We start from the raw sequence: 14,461 nt of genomic DNA, 5'->3' as shown, positions 1-14,461 counted from the left end.
CTCTTTCAGCTTCCTTCTGCCGCAGAGCTCTATCTTGGCCTTCTAGATCCCTTTGGACCCCTCTTGTTCCCCCAGAACCTGACCAGAGACCTTGGCTGTGCCCCAGAGCTGTCTTCTGGCCCTCCACACCCTGCACAACCTCTCTTGTCCCCTCACACCACCTGCGCACGTCTTCCTTGCTCCCCAGTTTTTACTTCTTTGGCCATCTAGTCCCCCTAGGACCCCTCTAGTGTGTTCCCGACTACTCTTTGGGCCTTCCTTGTTTCCCAGAGCTGTCTCTTGGACCTCGAGACCCCTTAGGACCCTGGTAGTCCCCTCAGAATCCCTGTGGAGCCCTTCTTCATGCCCTGGAGCCTTCTGTTGGCCCTCCAGACCCTTTAGCAGCCCTCTGTTCTGCTCTGGCCCCCTCCTTTGGCCTTTTAGGTTCCACCCACAGGCCTCTCTTGGCCCTCTACACCTCTTAGCACCCCTCTTGTGCACTTGGGACTACTTTTTCAGCTTTCTTCTGTGCCCCAGAGCCGTCTTCTGGCCTTCCAGCCCCTTTCACACCCCTCAGGTCCGCTCACAATCCCTGTGGAGCCCTTCTTCATGCCCTGCAGCCCTCTGTTGGCCCTCCACACCCTTTAGCAGCCCTCTCTTCTGCTGTGGCCCCCTCCTTTGGCCTTTGAGTTTCCACCCACAGGCCTCTCTTGGCCCTCTACACCCTTTAGGACCCTTCCAGTGCACTCTAGACCATCTTTCAGCCTTGTTCTGTGCCCCAGAGCTGTCTTCTGGCCCTGCACACCCTGCACAACCTCTCTTGTCCCCTCAGACCACCTCCACAGGTCTTCCTTGCTCCCCACTTTTTACTTTTTGGCCCATCTAGTCCCCCTAGGACCCCTCTAGTGTGTTCCGGACCACTCTTTTGGCCTTTCTTGTTCCCTAGAGTTGTGTTTTGGTTTCTAGCTCCTTTAGGACTTCTGTAGTGTTCTCAGACTTGTTTCTGAGGCCTTTTTTATGCCCTAGAGTGCTCTTTTCATTGTTCAGGTGCTTCAGCACCCCTGTTTTCCTCTGGGCCCCTTGGGAGGCCTTGACTGTTCTCTTCTGGCTTCTTTTCGTTGCTCTCTAGTCTCCGTAAAAAATGTCTAATCTGTTCCGGATTCTTCTTTAGAGCTTTGTTGTTCTGCATAGATCTCTGTTTGTCCTGTAGAACCCTGAGGAACCCCTTTATTTATTTTACTTTGGACTATTCTTTCAGCCCTTCTTTTTTTCCCAAGCTCTGTTTTGGCCCTTTAGACCTTGTAGGACCCCTCTAGTGCCTTCAGAACCCCTTCTGGAAGCCTTTTTTGTGCCCTAGAGCCCTGTGGTGGTTCTCCAGTCCTCTTAGCACCCCTCTTGTCTCCTTGTGTGTTTCATTTATCTAGAGAAACAGAGCTCATGTTCCCCTGGAGATCTGTCCATTCTGCCCACTGTCCCCTTCTTCTAATTACTCTAGGTACTATATAGGAAACATCTCTCTTTGGAAGTACTCACATTACAGAAGCATACTTGTTCCAGGAGTTTATTTTGATATCTTGCTTTACCCTACAGGAAATGCCGCCCTGCCAGAACAGCTGTGCTATCTGCGGTTCTGAACCAATTACAGGAGTGTGGTATAGTGTGCCCTTTATAGGTTATGTGGAATGTTGTAGCTTTCTTCCTAAGCATAAGCAGAAGTGATTTCTAGTTTTTAATGCAAAGGCTAGTGCTAGTTAGGATAAAAAGATAACGTACCTCCTGATATTATGGATACAGTGTATGGAGTCTCAGTAACCAAGCAGATGCTCTGTTTCATTGAAGAGGTCTGTTTATCCTTTCTGTGCTCTCCATTCTAGATACCGAGCAGAAGAAAAAGCCTTGCTTCTGCCTAGCCCTGTGTATTTATGGGTGCCATTGGTTTGCCCCTCCCCTTCCAAGGGCTTGTGGGTGGGTCAGTGGTTGGGGTTAGGGTTGCATAAAGCCAGGGTCTCAGGCTAGGGAGTTCATTCTGCTTTTGTTCTCCTATGGGAGCAGTGCTCTGGAATTGCCTTGGCAAATAACGGAATTTGAGGAAGTGAAGCTACCCAAGAAGATTTATTGCTGCATTTGGAGAAGCAAAGGCCATTCCCTAATGTAAAAGCAAGGGGATGACTCAAGCTGGAGTTGTGAGCATACCAGAAAGCTGCTTGTGGCAGGCAGTTTTTTTCTTGGGTCAGTATCTCGGTGTGGGGTGTGCAGGGGTGGAAGAGGGCTTGTGAATGTCCAGTTGTATCTTCTGTTGCTTGTCAGTATTGTTTTCTGGTGTTTTTGTGTTTACTGCAGAAGGGATGCAGCTTCATAACTGGACTCTCTGAAGATGATCAGACTTGAAGAATTGTTTGTCCCTGTCCCAGACTACAGACAAGAGGACACAGCAGAGGTCCTGGGAAAACATTTTCTCCTACATTTATACCCTTGTGGGGGGTGTGTGTGTGGGGGGGGGGTGTCTGTTTTTTTTTTAAGTATCTCCAGTAATTGGGATGTGTGTGAGGTATCACTCTCATCAGCTAGTCTGGTTTCTGGCTCACTTGGTAGATGTTTTGCTGCTCCTCAGAAATATTGTCAGCCCTGTTCAGGGAGAAACTGTGTGGGATTTTTGTGGTATGTAGACTTGCAGAAGAGTCCCGACTTTATCTAAAGAGGGAAGGAAGCATCCTCCCACCCTGCAAGTGCAGCATGATGAGAAAGGAAGTCATGTCATTAGACACCAAACGCAACTGTGAGTAAGCCCATGTGCCCCAAGGGCTTAGAAACTAACCTACACACAACTAACGAGCTCACCTCTTTTCCTGGCCGAGCCTCAGCGCTGACAGGGAATAAACTGCTGGACTTCTCTGGACCACGAGGAAACCATCGGCAGTCTTGCCTGCCAGCTCCTTTGTTATGTCTGTGCCCCTGAACCCACTGCCACATGCTCTTCTGTGGCTCTGCTTCTGACCCCTACCCTGGCCTCTGGGGCTGTATGCTTTGCTTTTTCAGGTAGTGTGTGGGCCTTTTGCAGGAATGGTTGAGGATTTCAGGTGAGGTAGAATGGGTGATGAGAATGGTGTTTCAGTTGTTCTAGGGCTGGTCAGTGCTGCCTGGCAGCATAGAAACTTTGTTTTGGTTTTGCAGGTGCCGTGGGTGTCCCCCCAGCCCCAGTGTTGGAGTTTGGAATTGGCATGGTGCAGGTGAGCAGAGCGCCCGTGGGGCTTTGACGTAGGGCGCTCTTGCGGACGAGACTGGAGCTGACTGGCATGGGAGGTGACCACATGCGCTCTGGTTTGACAGGTGATGAAAGCAAATGAGGCGACTGAAGGAAGATCAGAGAGGATGCAGCTGCCATTGAGGATGCCTCTTGAGGACAGATGTTGACCCAGAGCACTGCAGAAGCTAAGTTGAGGGGCCAAGGGTGCTGGGGTGTCTTGACTCTGTGTGTGTGTGTGTGTGTGTGTGTGTGTGTGTGTGTGTGTGTGTGTGCTGACAGTGAGTGTAGTGTGGGGGGCTTCTCTGGATGAGTGCTGTGTGTGAGGCAGAGGCGGTGGGGTGTGCATGGCAGAGGTGAGGGTGTGCTAGGCAGGGCAGCTGCAGCCTGTGTCTGTGTTGTGTAGTCTATGTGGTGCGTGTTGTAGCTGTGTTGTGTTTTGCTCAGGTCTTGATGTTGCTCTTGTTCCTTGTGCTCAAGGAGCACAGCCCACACTGTACAGCACTAGTGCGGTAGCCATCTGATGTCTTTTGCCTGGCCTGACTCCTCATCATCTTGCCAATGGATGGCATCCTGTTCTGTGCAGCCAGCTAAAAGGGGCAGTCTGTCGCACAAGCATGCACGGGCCTCTATGGGCTCGCAGAGGCCTCCTCCGTGCTCGTACAGTCTCGTACAGTCTCGCACAAGCCCGTGCGAGCCCATAGGAGGCCCGTGCGAGCCCGTAGAGGCCCGTGCGAGCCCGTAGGAGGCCTCTGCGAGCACGTAGAGGCCCGTGTGAGCTTGTGTGAGCCCATAGAGGCCCGTGCAGGCTTTTGCGAGCCCGTAGGAGGCCTCTGCGAGCACGTAGAGGCCCGTGCGAGCCCATAGAGGCCCGTGCGAGCCCGTGTGAGCCTGTAGGAGGCCTCTGCGAGCCCGTAGAGGCCCGTACGAGCTTGTGCGAGCCCGTAGAAGCCCGTGCGGGCTTTGTGAGCCCATAGAGGCCCGTATGAGCCAGTAGGAGGCCTCTGCGATCCTGTAGAGGCCCATACGAGCCCGTAGGAGGCCTCTGCGAACCCATAGATGCAGTGCGAGCCCGTGTGAGCCCGTAGGAGGCCTCTGCGAGCCCATAGAGGCCCGTGTGAGCTTGTGCGAGCCCGTAGAGGCCCGTGTGAGCCCGTAGGAGGCTTCTGCGAGCCCGTAGAGGCCCGTGCGGTCTTCTGCGAGCCCGTAGAGGCCTGTGCGAGCCTGTACGAGCCCGTAGGAGGCCTCTGTGAGCCCGTAGAGGCCCGTGCGAGCTTGTGCGAGCCCGTGCGGGCCCGTACGAGCCTGCAGGAGGTCTCTGCGAGCCCGTAGAGGCCCGTGCGAGCTTGTGCGAGGCCTATGTGAGCCCGTACGAGCCCGTAGGAGGCCTCTGCGAGCCCCTAGAGGCCCATGCGAGCTTCTGCGAGCCCGTGCGCGCCCGTGCGAGCCCGTAGGAGGCCTCTGCGAGCCCGTAGAGGCCCATGCGAGCTTCTGCGAGCCCGTAGAGGCCCGTGCGAGCCCGTAGGAGGCCTCTGCGAGCCCGTAGAGGCCCGTGCGAGCTTGTGCGAGCCCGTAGAGGCCCGTGCGAGCCCGTAGGAGGCTTTTGCGAGCCCGTAGAGGCCCGTGCGAGCTTGTGCGAGTCCGTAGAGGCTCGTGTGAGCCCGTAGGAGGCCTCTGCAAGCCCGTAGAGGCCCGTGTGAGCTTGTGCGAGCCCGTAGAGGCCCGTGCGAGCTTGTGTGAGTCCGTAGAGGCTCGTGCAAGCCCGTACGAGGCCTCTGCGAACCCGTAGAGGCCTGTGCGAACTTGTGTGTGCCTGTAGAGGCCCGTGCGAGCCCGTAGGAGGCCTCTGCGAGCCCATAGAGGCCCCTTCGAGCTTGTGCGAGCCCGTAGGAGGCCTCTGCGAGCCCGTAGAGGCCCGTGCGAGCTTGTGCGAGCCCGTAGGAGGCCCGTGTGAGCCCGTAGGATCCCATAGGAGGCCCGTGCGAGCCCGTAGAGGCCCGTGCGAGCCCGTTCGAGCCCGTAGCAGGCCTCTGCGAGCCCGTAGAGGCCCGTGCGGGCTTTTTCGAGCACATACAGGACCGTGCGAGCCCGTGCGAGCCCGTAGAGGCCCATGCAAGCCCGTAGAAGGCCTCTGCGAGCCCGTAGAGGCCTGTGCGAGCTTGTGCGAGACCGTGCGAGCCCGTACGAGCCCGTAGGAGGCCTCTGCGAGCCCGTAGAGGCCCGTGCGCGCCCGTGCGAGCCCGTACGAGCCCATAGGAGGCCTCTGCAAGCCCGTAGAGGCCTGTGCGAGCTTGTGCGCGCCCGTGTGAGCCCGCATGAGGCCGTGCGAGCCCGTAGGGGGCCTCTGCGAGCCCGTAGAGGCCCGTGCGAGCCCGTAGGAGGCCCCTGCGAGCCCGTAGAGGCCCGTGCGAGCTTGTGCGAGCCCGCACGAGCCCCTAGGAGGCCTCTGCGAGCCCACAGAGGCCCGTGTGAGCCCATGCGCGCCCGTGCGAGCCCGTACGAGCCCGTACAAGCCCGTAGGGGGCCTCTGCGAGCCCGTAGAGGCCCGTGCGAGCTTGTGCGAGCCCGTACGAGCCCATAGGAGGCCTCTGCAGGCCCGGAGAGGCCCCTGCGAGGTGGTGAGAGCCCGTGCGCGCCCGTGCGAGCCCGCACGAGCCCGTAGGAGGCCTCTGCGAGCCCGTAGAGGCCCGTGCGAGCTTGTGAGAGACCGTGTCAGCCCGTGCGAGCTCATACTAGCCCGTACGAGCCCGTAGGAGGCCTCTGCAAGCCCATAGAGGCCCGTGCGAGCCCGCACGAGCCCGTACGAGCCCGTAGGAGGCATCTGCGAGCCCGTAGAGGCCCGTGCGAGCTTGTGCGAGCCCGTGTGAGCCCACACGAGCCCATACGAGCCTGTAGGGGGCCTCTGCGAGCCCGTAGAGGCCCGTGCGAGCTTGTGTGAGCCCATGTGCGCCCGTGCGAACCCGTACAAACCCGTAGGAGGCCTCTGCGAGCCCGTGCGAGCCCGCACGAGCCCGTACGAGCCCGTAGGAGGCATCTGCGAGCCCGTAGAGGCCCGTGCGAGCTTGTGCGAGCCCGTGTGAGCCCACACGAGCCCATACGAGCCCGTAGGGGGCCTCTGCGAGCCCGTAGAGGCCCGTGCGAGCTTGTGTGAGCCCATGTGCGCCCGTGCGAACCCGTACAAACCCGTAGGAGGCCTCTGCGAGCCCGTGCGAGCCCGTACGAGCCCGTACGAGCCCGTAGGAGGCCTCTGCGAGCCCGTAGAGGCCCGTGCGAGCTTGTGCGAGCCCGTGCGAGCCCGTACGAGCCCGTAGGAGGCCTCTGCGAGCCCGTAGAGGCCCGTGCGAGCTTGTGCGAGCCCGTGCGAGCCCGTAGGAGCCCGTAGGAGGTCTCTGCGAGCCCGTAGAGGCCCGTGCAAGCTTGTGAGAGCCCGTGCGCGCCCGTGCGAGCCCGTACGAGCTCGTAGGAGCCCGTAGGAGGCCTCTGCGAGCCCGTAGAGGCCCGTGCGAGCTTGTGTGAGCCCGTGCGCGCCTGTGCGAGCCCGTACGAGCCCGTAGGAGGCCTCTGCGAGCCCGTAGACGCCCGTGCGAGCTTGTGCGAGCCCGTGCGCGCCCGTGCGAGCCCGCACGAGCCCGTAGGAGGCCTCTGCGAGCCCGTAGAGGCCCGTGCGAGCCCGTGCGAGCCCGTGCGAGCCCGTAGGAGGCCTCTGCAAGCCCATAGAGGCCCGTGCGAGCCCGCACGAGCCCGTACGAGCCCGTAGGAGGCATCTGCGAGCCCGTAGAGGCCCGTGCGAGCTTGTGCGAGCCCGTGTGAGCCCACACGAGCCCATACGAGCCCGTAGGGGGCCTCTGCGAGCCCGTAGAGGCCCGTGCGAGCTTGTGTGAGCCCATGTGCGCCCGTGCGAACCCGTACAAACCCGTAGGAGGCCTCTGCGAGCCCGTGCGAGCCCGTGCGAGCCCGTACGAGCCCGTACGAGCCCGTAGGAGGCCTCTGCGAGCCCGTAGAGGCCCGTGCGAGCTTGTGCGAGCCCGTGCGAGCCCGTACGAGCCCGTAGGAGGCCTCTGCGAGCCCGTAGAGGCCCGTGCGAGCTTGTGCGAGCCCGTGCGCGCCTGTGCGAGCCCGTAGGAGCCCGTAGGAGGTCTCTGCGAGCCCGTAGAGGCCCGTGCGAGCTTGTGTGAGCCCGTGCGCGCCTGTGCGAGCCCGTACGAGCCCGTAGGAGGCCTCTGCGAGCCCGTAGACGCCCGTGCGAGCTTGTGCGAGCCCGTGCGCGCCCGTGCGAGCCCGCACGAGCCCGTAGGAGGCCTCTGCGAGCCCGTAGAGGCCCGTGCGAGCTTGTGCGAGCCCGTGCGAGCCCGTGCGAGCCCGTACGAGCCCGTAGGAGGCCTCTGCAAGCCCATAGAGGCCCGTGCGAGCCCGCACGAGCCCGTACGAGCCCGTAGGAGGCATCTGCGAGCCCGTAGAGGCCCGTGCGAGCTTGTGCGAGCCCGTGTGAGCCCACACGAGCCCATACGAGCCCGTAGGGGGCCTCTGCGAGCCCGTAGAGGCCCGTGCGAGCTTGTGTGAGCCCATGTGCGCCCGTGCGAACCCGTACAAACCCGTAGGAGGCCTCTGCGAGCCCGTAGAGGCCCGTGCGAGCCCGTGCGAGCCCGTGCACGCCCGTGCGCGCCCGTACGAGCCCGTACGAGCCCGTAGGAGGCCTCTGCGAGCCCGTAGAGGCCCGTGCGAGCTTGTGCGAGCCCGTGCGAGCCCGTACGAGCCCGTAGGAGGCCTCTGCGAGCCCGTAGAGGCCCGTGCGAGCTTGTGCGAGCCCGTGCGCGCCTGTGCGAGCCCGTAGGAGCCCGTAGGAGGTCTCTGCGAGCCCGTAGAGGCCCGTGCGAGCTTGTGCGAGCCCGTGCGCGCCTGTGCGAGCCCGTAGGAGCCTGTAGGAGGCCTCTGCGAGCCCGTAGACGCCCGTGCGAGCTTGTGCGAGCCCGTGCGCGCCCGTGCGAGCCCGCACGAGCCCGTAGGAGGTCTCTGCGATCCCGTAGAGGCCCGTGCGAGCTTGTGCGAGCCCCTGTGAGCCCACACGAGCCCATACGAGCCCGTAGGGGGCCTCTGCGAGCCCGTAGAGGCCCGTGCGAGCTTGTGCGAGCCCGTGCACGCCCGTGCGCGCCCGTACGAGCCCGTACGAGCCCGTAGGAGGCCTCTGCGAGCCCGTAGAGGCCCGTGCGAGCTTGTGCGAGCCCGTGCGAGCCCATACGAGCCCGTAGGGGGCCTCTGCGATCCCGTAGAAGCCCGTGCGAGCTTGTGCGAGCCCGTGCGTGCCTGTGCGAGCCCGTACGAGCCCGTAGGAGGCCTCTGCGAGCCCCTAGAGGCCCATGCGAGCTTGTGCAAGCCTGTGCGCGCCTGTGCGAGTCCGTAGGAGCCCGTAGGAGGCCTCTGCGATCCCGTAGAGGCCCGTGCGAGCTTGTGCGAGTCCATGCGCGCCTCTGCGAGCCCGTACGAGCCCGTAGGAGGTCTCTGCGATCCCGTAGAGGCCCGTGCGAGCTTGTGCGAGCCCCTGTGAGCCCACACGAGCCCATACGAGCCCGTAGGGGGCCTCTGCGAGCCCGTAGAGGCCCGTGCGAGCTTGTGCGAGCCCATGCGTGCCTGTGCGAGCCCGTACGAGCCCGTAGGAGGCCTCTGCGAGCCCGTAGATGCCCATGCGAGCTTGTGCGAGCCCGTGCGCACCTGTGCGAGCCCGTACGAGCCCGTAGGAGGTCTCTGCGAGCCCATAGATGCCCATGCGAGCTTGTGCGAGCCCGTGCGCGCCCGTGCGAGCCCGTACGAGCCCGTACGAGCCCGTAGGAGGCCTCTGCGAGCCCGTAGAGGCCCGTGCGAGCTTGTGCGAGCTTGTGCGAGCCCGTGCGAGCCCGTGCGAGCCCGTACTAGCCCATAGGAGGCCTCTGCGAGCCCGTAGAGGCCCGTGCGAGCTTGTGCGAGCCCATGCGCGCCCGTGCGAGCCCGTACGAGCCCGTAGGAGGCCTCTGCGAGCCCGTAGAGGCCCGTGCGAGCTTGTGTGAGCCCGTGCGCGCCTGTGCGAGCCCGTACGAGCCCGTAGGAGGCCTCTGCGAGCCCGTAGACGCCCGTGCGAGCTTGTGCAAGCCCATGCGCGCCCGTGCGAGCCCGCACGAGCCCGTAGGAGGCCTCTGCGAGCCCGTAGAGGCCCGTGCGAGCTTGTGCGAGCCCGTGCGAGCCCGTGCGAGCCCGTACGAGCCCGTAGGAGGCCTCTGCAAGCCCATAGAGGCCCGTGCGAGCCCGCACGAGCCCGTACGAGCCCGTAGGAGGCCTCTGCGAGCCCGTAGAGGCCCGTGCGAGCTTGTGTGAGCCCATGTGCGCCCGTGCGAACCCGTACAAACCCGTAGGAGGCCTCTGCAAGCCCATAGAGGCCCGTGCGAGCCCGCACGAGCCCGTACGAGCCCGTAGGAGGCATCTGCGAGCCCGTAGAGGCCCGTGCGAGCTTGTGCGAGCCCGTGTGAGCCCACACGAGCCCATACGAGCCCGTAGGGGGCCTCTGCGAGCCCGTAGAGGCCCGTGCGAGCTTGTGTGAGCCCATGTGCGCCCGTGCGAACCCGTACAAACCCGTAGGAGGCCTCTGCGAGCCCGTAGAGGCCCGTGCGAGCCCGTGCGAGCCCGTGCACGCCCGTGCGCGCCCGTACGAGCCCGTACGAGCCCGTAGGAGGCCTCTGCGAGCCCGTAGAGGCCCGTGCGAGCTTGTGCGAGCCCGTGCGAGCCCGTACGAGCCCGTAGGAGGCCTCTGCGAGCCCGTAGAGGCCCGTGCGAGCTTGTGCGAGCCCGTGCGCGCCTGTGCGAGCCCGTAGGAGCCCGTAGGAGGTCTCTGCGAGCCCGTAGAGGCCCGTGCGAGCTTGTGCGAGCCCGTGTGAGCCCACACGAGCCCATACGAGCCCGTAGGGGGCCTCTGCGAGCCCGTAGAGGCCCGTGCGAGCTTGTGTGAGCCCATGTGCGCCCGTGCGAACCCGTACAAACCCGTAGGAGGCCTCTGCGAGCCCGTGCGAGCCCGTGCGAGCCCGTACGAGCCCGTACGAGCCCGTAGGAGGCCTCTGCGAGCCCGTAGAGGCCCGTGCGAGCCCGTGCGAGCCCGTGCACGCCCGTGCGCGCCCGTACGAGCCCGTACGAGCCCGTAGGAGGCCTCTGCGAGCCCGTAGAGGCCCGTGCGAGCTTGTGCGAGCCCGTGCGAGCCCGTACGAGCCCGTAGGAGGCCTCTGCGAGCCCGTAGAGGCCCGTGCGAGCTTGTGCGAGCCCGTGCGCGCCTGTGCGAGCCCGTAGGAGCCCGTAGGAGGTCTCTGCGAGCCCGTAGAGGCCCGTGCGAGCTTGTGCGAGCCCGTGCGCGCCTGTGCGAGCCCGTAGGAGCCTGTAGGAGGCCTCTGCGAGCCCGTAGACGCCCGTGCGAGCTTGTGCGAGCCCGTGCGCGCCCGTGCGAGCCCGCACGAGCCCGTAGGAGGCCTCTGCGAGCCCGTAGAGGCCCGTGCGAGCTTGTGCGAGCCCGTGCGAGCCCGTGCGAGCCCGTACGAGCCCGTAGGAGGCCTCTGCAAGCCCATAGAGGCCCGTGCGAGCCCGCACGAGCCCGTACGAGCCCGTAGGAGGCATCTGCGAGCCCGTAGAGGCCCGTGCGAGCTTGTGCGAGCCCGTGTGAGCCCACACGAGCCCATACGAGCCCGTAGGGGGCCTCTGCGAGCCCGTAGAGGCCCGTGCGAGCTTGTGTGAGCCCATGTGCGCCCGTGCGAACCCGTACAAACCCGTAGGAGGCCTCTGCGAGCCCGTAGAGGCCCGTGCGAGCCCGTGCGAGCCCGTGCACGCCCGTGCGCGCCCGTACGAGCCCGTACGAGCCCGTAGGAGGCCTCTGCGAGCCCGTAGAGGCCCGTGCGAGCTTGTGCGAGCCCGTGCGAGCCCGTACGAGCCCGTAGGAGGCCTCTGCGAGCCCGTAGAGGCCCGTGCGAGCTTGTGCGAGCCCGTGCGCGCCTGTGCGAGCCCGCACGAGCCCGTAGGAGGCCTCTGCGAGCCCGTAGAGGCCCGTGCGAGCTTGTGCGAGCCCGTGCGCGCCTGTGCGAGCCCGTAGGAGCCCGTAGGAGGTCTCTGCGAGCCCGTAGAGGCCCGTGCGAGCTTGTGCGAGCCCGTGCGCGCCTGTGCGAGCCCGTACGAGCCCGTAGGAGGCCTCTGCGAGCCCGTAGACGCCCGTGCGAGCTTGTGCGAGCCCATGCGCGCCCGTGCGAGCCCGCACGAGCCCGTAGGAGGCCTCTGCGAGCCCGTAGAGGCCCGTGCGAGCTTGTGCGAGCTTGTGCGAGCCCGTGCGAGCCCGTGCGAGCCCGTACGAGCCCATAGGAGGCCTCTGCGATCCCGTAGAGGCCCGTGCGAGCTTGTGCGAGCCCGTGCGTGCCTGTGCGAGCCCGCACGAGCCCGTAGGAGGCCTCTGCGAGCCCGTAGAGGCCCGTGCGACCTTGTGCGAGCCCGTGCGCACCCGTACGAGCCCGTAGGAGGCCTCTGCGAGCCCGTAGAGGCCCGTGCGAGCTTGTGCGAGCCCGTGCGCGCCCGTGTTAGCCCGTACGATCCCGTAGGAGGCCTCTGCGAGCCCGTAGAGGCCCGTGCGAGCCCGTGCGAGCCCGTGCGAGCCCGTACGAGCCCATAGGAGGCCTCTGCGAGCCCGTAGAGGCCCGTGCGAGCTTGTGCGAGCCCGTGTGAGCCCACATGAGCCCATACGAGCCCGTAGGGGGCCTCTGCGATCCCGTAGAAGCCCGTGCGAGCTTGTGCGAGCCCGTGCGTGCCTGTGCGAGCCCGTACGAGCCCGTAGGAGGCCTCTGCGAGCCCCTAGAGGCCCATGCGAGCTTGTGCAAGCCTGTGCGCGCCTGTGCGAGTCCGTAGGAGCCCGTAGGAGGCCTCTGCGATCCCGTAGAGGCCCGTGCGAGCTTGTGCGAGTCCATGCGCGCCTCTGCGAGCCCGTACGAGCCCGTAGGAGGTCTCTGCGATCCCGTAGAGGCCCGTGCGAGCTTGTGCGAGCCCCTGTGAGCCCACACGAGCCCATACGAGCCCGTAGGGGGCCTCTGCGAGCCCGTAGAGGCCCGTGCGAGCTTGTGCGAGCCCATGCGTGCCTGTGCGAGCCCGTACGAGCCCGTAGGAGGCCTCTGCGAGCCCGTAGATGCCCATGCGAGCTTGTGCGAGCCCGTGCGCACCTGTGCGAGCCCGTACGAGCCCGTAGGAGGTCTCTGCGAGCCCATAGATGCCCATGCGAGCTTGTGCGAGCCCGTGCGCGCCCGTGCGAGCCCGTACGAGCCCGTACGAGCCCGTAGGAGGCCTCTGCGAGCCCGTAGAGGCCCGTGCGAGCTTGTGCGAGCTTGTGCGAGCCCGTGCGAGCCCGTGCGAGCCCGTACTAGCCCATAGGAGGCCTCTGCGAGCCCGTAGAGGCCCGTGCGAGCTTGTGCGAGCCCATGCGCGCCCGTGCGAGCCCGTACGAGCCCGTAGGAGGCCTCTGCGAGCCCGTAGAGGCCCGTGCGAGCTTGTGTGAGCCCGTGCGCGCCTGTGCGAGCCCGTACGAGCCCGTAGGAGGCCTCTGCGAGCCCGTAGACGCCCGTGCGAGCTTGTGCAAGCCCATGCGCGCCCGTGCGAGCCCGCACGAGCCCGTAGGAGGCCTCTGCGAGCCCGTAGAGGCCCGTGCGAGCTTGTGCGAGCCCGTGCGAGCCCGTGCGAGCCCGTACGAGCCCGTAGGAGGCCTCTGCAAGCCCATAGAGGCCCGTGCGAGCCCGCACGAGCCCGTACGAGCCCGTAGGAGGCCTCTGCGAGCCCGTAGAGGCCCGTGCGAGCTTGTGTGAGCCCATGTGCGCCCGTGCGAACCCGTACAAACCCGTAGGAGGCCTCTGCAAGCCCATAGAGGCCCGTGCGAGCCCGCACGAGCCCGTACGAGCCCGTAGGAGGCATCTGCGAGCCCGTAGAGGCCCGTGCGAGCTTGTGCGAGCCCGTGTGAGCCCACACGAGCCCATACGAGCCCGTAGGGGGCCTCTGCGAGCCCGTAGAGGCCCGTGCGAGCTTGTGTGAGCCCATGTGCGCCCGTGCGAACCCGTACAAACCCGTAGGAGGCCTCTGCGAGCCCGTAGAGGCCCGTGCGAGCCCGTGCGAGCCCGTGCACGCCCGTGCGCGCCCGTACGAGCCCGTACGAGCCCGTAGGAGGCCTCTGCGAGCCCGTAGAGGCCCGTGCGAGCTTGTGCGAGCCCGTGCGAGCCCGTACGAGCCCGTAGGAGGCCTCTGCGAGCCCGTAGAGGCCCGTGCGAGCTTGTGCGAGCCCGTGCGCGCCTGTGCGAGCCCGTAGGAGCCCGTAGGAGGTCTCTGCGAGCCCGTAGAGGCCCGTGCGAGCTTGTGCGAGCCCGTGCGCGCCTGTGCGAGCCCGTACGAGCCCGTAGGAGGCCTCTGCGAGCCCGTAGACGCCCGTGCGAGCTTGTGCGAGCCCATGCGCGCCCGTGCGAGCCCGCACGAGCCCGTAGGAGGCCTCTGCGAGCCCGTAGAGGCCCGTGCGAGCTTGTGCGAGCTTGTGCGAGCCCGTGCGAGCCCGTGCGAGCCCGTACGAGCCCATAGGAGGCCTCTGCGATCCCGTAGAGGCCCGTGCGAGCTTGTGCGAGCCCGTGCGTGCCTGTGCGAGCCCGCACGAGCCCGTAGGAGGCCTCTGCGAGCCCGTAGAGGCCCGTGCGAGCTTGTGCGAGCCCGTGCGCACCCGTACGAGCCCGTAGGAGGCCTCTGCGAGCCCGTAGAGGCCCGTGCGAGCTTGTGCGAGCCCGTGCGCGCCCGTGCGAGCCCGTACGATCCCGTAGGAGGCCTCTGCGAGCCCGTAGAGGCCCGTGCGAGCCCGTGCGAGCCCGTGCGAGCCCGTACAAGCCCATAGGAGGCCTCTGCGAGCCCGTAGAGGCCCGTGCGAGCTTGTGCGAGCCCGTGTGAGCCCACATGAGCCCATACGAGCCCGTAGGGGGCCTCTGCGATCCCGTAGAAGCCCGTGCGAGCTTGTGCGAGCCCGTGCGTGCCTGTGCGAGCCCGTACGAGCCCGTAGGAGGCCTCTGCGAGCCCCTAGAGGCCCATGCGAGCTTGTGCAAGCCTGTGCGCGCCTGTGCGAGTCCGTAGGAGCCCGTAGGAGGCCTCTGCGATCCCGTAGAGGCCCGTGCGAGCTTGTGCGAGTCCATGCGCGCCTCTGCGAGCCCGTACGAGCCCGTAGGAGGTCTCTGCGATCCCGTA

Source organism: Apteryx mantelli, chromosome 33 (genome assembly GCF_036417845.1).
Source record: "Apteryx mantelli isolate bAptMan1 chromosome 33, bAptMan1.hap1, whole genome shotgun sequence".
Lineage (NCBI taxonomy): Eukaryota > Metazoa > Chordata > Aves > Apterygiformes > Apterygidae > Apteryx > Apteryx mantelli.
Note: the sequence above shows the minus strand (reverse complement) of the source record.